This window comes from Tenrec ecaudatus, chromosome 8 (genome assembly GCF_050624435.1).
Source record: "Tenrec ecaudatus isolate mTenEca1 chromosome 8, mTenEca1.hap1, whole genome shotgun sequence".
Lineage (NCBI taxonomy): Eukaryota > Metazoa > Chordata > Mammalia > Afrosoricida > Tenrecidae > Tenrec > Tenrec ecaudatus.
The window spans coordinates 77,689-82,163 of NC_134537.1; the positions used below are offsets into that span (position 1 = coordinate 77,689).

At 44.2% G+C, this 4,475-nt stretch overlaps 1 non-coding gene across 1 annotated transcript; it reads left to right on the forward strand.

Annotated features, from left to right (window-relative positions):
* Nucleotides 1-804: 804 nt before the first annotated feature.
* Nucleotides 805-865, forward strand: LOC142455754 (U7 small nuclear RNA). The gene has a single exon (XR_012785893.1). It is a non-coding gene; the product is annotated as a U7 small nuclear RNA (small nuclear RNA).
* The last annotated feature ends 3,610 nt before the right edge of the window (nucleotides 866-4,475 follow it).

Below are 4,475 nucleotides of genomic sequence, written 5' to 3' on the forward strand. Positions count from 1 at the left end.
TCTCTGTGGAAGAAAATTTTGTTTTTCTGCTCTGGCAAAGATTCACAACCTTGGAAACCTGAGAGAGCAGTTCCACGCTGTCCTGTTGAGTCACTGTGGGGTCACTGTGAGTCAGAGCATGCTGCAGGGCAAGAGTTGATCTACATGACAAAGATAGCCTCATGGAACAGAAGTCATCTCTGTGAGTGCCTGTTTTTGAAGGACCAAGTCCGTTTATCCTTATATCTACATATCTATATATTATATATATTTGGTCCATTTTAATAAATAGCACCTACAGAGGTTTTTCTGCATCTAAAGGTATCTATGAATATGCATGTGGCATTTTGCATGAGTTTTGCCATGCTGCAATACAGTACATTTAGGAAGAAAATAATGCTGCTAGGTTATCTTCCTTCCCTCTTTTTGAATTCCACATATTTCCCGGTGCAATGGTCAGAACATGTGGTGGCCCCTGGAACCTCTGCTTCACATCTACCATATATACTCGAATATAAGCCGATCCGAGTATAAGCTGAGGTACCTAATTATTACCTGGGAAACCAGAAAACCTTATTGACTCAAGTATAAGCCTAGGGTGGAAAGTGCAGAAACTATTGGTGAGTTTCAATAATCAAAACAAATGAAAATAAAATTACTAAAAATGGAGACATCAGGGGGGAATGTATTTAAATATTTATTTTAAATAAAAACATAAGTAAAAGGACAAGTCATTTAACATTAGTAAACCAGCACAGTAAGTGGAAAATAGGTTCAACAAAAACAATAAGGTATCAACAGTGATCCATTAAGAGTGTTATTCCCCAGTGTTACAGCTCTTTTAGAATTTGTCTAGCAGGTTTTCTGGTTTTCCCGTAAAACCCATTAAAAAAAAAAAGTATTCCCTGAGCTCAATCAGCAACCAAGCTAAAATGTAAAGAGTTAAAATCCTTCAAAACTGGATTCCTCATCATCATCCGTATCCTAATGCAGAGCTTCAGCTGGTGTGAGGTCATCATAGAAGCTGTCCTCACTGAGATCACCATCATCACCATCACTGCTGTCATTTTCATACAAAGTGCAGTCTTCACTGCTATCCATAGCATTACTAATACTACATTTCTGGAAGGCACGTCACACCATGTCTTCTGGAATGTCTTCCCATGCATCTCAAACCCACTTTGCTATTAACTCTATGTCAGGCTTCATGAGATTTCCTCCTTTTGTTAGTCGGGCTTGACCAGATGACATCCATTCATGCCACATCCTTCGCACATGGTCTTTTTTTTTTTTTTTTGTAGTTAGTTCAGGGATCGTTTGCTGGCCCTTAGGAGCGTTTTCCAGTCCAGTCTGTTGGGGCACCACGCCCTGGCCCCAAAGTCCACTTTCAGCATTCCCTGGGGACCTTGCCACTCCATTCCCTTGCTGTTCCGCTGCACTCCCCCAGTGCTTTGCCTCGGTGTGGTGGGATCAGGTCAGGTGCCATTCCCACACCGTGTCTCTGGTGCTGTCCCCTTCGCACATGGTCTTTAAAAGCTTATTCAAAGATACATCCAGAGGCTGCAGTACAGATGTAAGCTCACCTGGAACAATGGCTAAAGTAACTTTACTAGATTTTGTCAATTTTTTAAATGTCATCTGATAGGTGGGCTCTGAACAAATCCCAAACAAGTAACGATGTTCTTTGTCTCAAACATAGTAGGCCAAGCTTATTCATGAAGCCGGCACACCATCCTGCTGACACAGCAAATTTTTCAATGCCTGGTGCTTTATATTTGTCATCCATAGCCATTTGTAGAGCATGTATGTGGATTCCCATGTGTGTTATGCAGTAACCATTTTGACGACATTCTATAGCCCATTTATGCAATTCACTCTCTAGAGCCCCATAAAAAGACATTAAACCGTGACGAGATTTTTTTAGCTTTTGGATTCTGTTCCAAGTCAGCCTTCATTTTCCGCCATTCCTCACTTACTTTTTGTCAACACAGAATTCCCTACTTGCAGTATTGTTATTGCTCTCTTCTGCTCTTGACCCAACCTTCATTTTGAAACCAGCCTCATATGACTGACATTTTTGTTTTGGTTCAAGAGTATCCATTTATAATAGGATAACAAAACAAGACTTTGAAAAAGAACTTTCATGGTAATGCCCCCCCATCCCCCACCCCACCCTGCGACGTGTTAGCAGGAGGAGTGGGGGGAGTCCATGCAGGCGGGGGATGCAGGATGTGAATTAACACAGAAATCAGAGGGGAGAGACAGAGCGCATCCACAGACACATCCTTACCAGTTCAGCTGCCGGTATAAGTAATCACTACAGGTGCTTCTGCGAATTGGAGCCGTCCACATCATAGGACGGCTTTGGTTAGATGTGAGTTAACAAACATTCAAAGCCCTGCAATGTCAGTGGGGCTTTGAATGAATAGTGGAGAAACAACAATCACCCGTGAGATAAGGGGTGCTCTTTCTGTTACCTCGGGGGGCCTCAGCAAGATGTTACACCTTGCTGGGTTACCACTGACCTATGTATAAGCTGAACCCCAGTTTTTCAGCATATTTTTGTGCTGAAAAACTTGGCTTATACACGGGTATATACGGTACTTCCTGTAGAGCTGTCTGAGCTTCCGCCTGGAATGAATGGAAGTTCACAGGACTAGGCCTGCACAACAGTCACGGAGGTTCAGCCAGCTCTCGTAGGTAACTTCAGGTCAAGGGCATTCAAAGTAACACGATTCTGCAGTACTTGGCCTGTAGTGAGTTAGAATGAGTTTGGTGAAAATTATAGTATTTCAGAAACGACACACGATCTCTTCAGTCTTGAGGAACCGGTTCCTTTCCTCCACAAGCGAGGGAAACAAGGAGGAGCCACCATCCTCAGGAAGGTCCCCTGCCTGCAGGACACCACTTCAGGAGGCCCTCCGCTCTTGCACTGCCACTCAGCCAGCCCGCCTCTCAGCAGCGATCAGATGGAGCCTAAATATTTTGATTGAATCCCAGCACCCATGTCAGGTGGTCTCAGCCATGTGGACAAAGTCCCTTTGCAGTGTTTAAAAAGAACTTTCAAAAATATAGGTTTTATTAAGAATGTGGGAGCCTAAAAGAAAAGAAGAATTTACATAAGAATGCCATTAGGGTTGGTGGTTTGGCTGCTCCACCCAATAATTTTTGTCATTCAATCTCCCACTGATGATTAAATTAATCTGTTATTCAAACAGCAATCTAAAGCAATTCAGCCCTTATTTTCTGGCCATCTGTGACTATCAACAAGTCTAACAAAATTGGATGTGTTTGTTTAAAGTACTCTTTTGCGGTTTCCGAGTGCGCGTCTTGTCTTTTGGCCCCTCAGCCCTCTCTGCCGAGAAGGCGACCCTCGGAAAATTCCTCGGATTCTGCGTCAAATGGCTGCAGCCAAGTAAGAGGAGCGAGCATGTCAGAAAGAAAACGGAGCACACGTCCTGGCCACCGGACACACCTGTCAAAGTCTGGTCACATTTCAGTGCTGGCGAGAGACTCCTTTCCACAGGCCCTGAGTTGTGGGGGGGTCTTGTGGCCCTTGCTGTGTCTACTTGAGTTCTTGGTCAACTAACAAATAAAAGTAGTGGTCAGAACTAGGGGCCATATGTATTCTGAAAATGATCAGATACTTCTTACCCAGATTATGTACAAATTTTGCTCATGGGAGTACATTCATGTCATTGAATGATACAATCTGTAGATGTTAAAGTGTAACTTATTTTAAGCACTCACTTTGCAGGTCTGAACTAATTGGTTGAAGCATTTCTGCATTTCCGGTTCTAGAGAGGCTTGCAAAACTCCTGTACTCAATCTTCAAACATACCCATGAATGTGACTCAGTTTCCCATGAAATCATCATGGACCTTTCCAAGGGTCATTTTGTTTACTCCTGCGCCCTGGGCGCTCCCTCTGTCGTGAGAGTGATGACAGGTCTGATCGGCATCCTCCTCCTTCCCCAAGTCTCTCCTTGCTCTCCTTTCCTCTCGCCAGCTTTGCCGTGTGGGGAGGTGAAATACTTGGCTGGGGATGATCGGCCTGTCCCTGTGGCTGGGACAGCATTACACCCAGCCTGCAGCTTCCTGCTGTCAGAGTCTTGCTGCCGCTCAGTGTCTCTGTCAGGTGGTTGCATCAACCTTCGGATCCTGGAAACAATTCCTTTCCATCACAAACGATGTTAAACATGGCTGTCAGATCCCCGCACTGCTCAAAGATGTGTGGTAGAATGTCAAGGAGGGTCCAGGTAGCCTTTAATAGAGGGCTTCCATCTTTTTATATTGTTGTGAGTAATTCTGTAGAGTGAGTCGCCTGGCTAGGCCACTGTGTTTGTGGTTGCTAAAAATGTCGTGGCTTTGTGTTTTAAAAGGCGGGGGTGGGGGGGGGGATAAATGCTTGTCTTGAGCAGTGTATTTTGAATTGTTGAAAGAGTGCCAAAGAATGAAGTGAAAGGCATGATCATTGGAATGAGATCCTGTCACCGA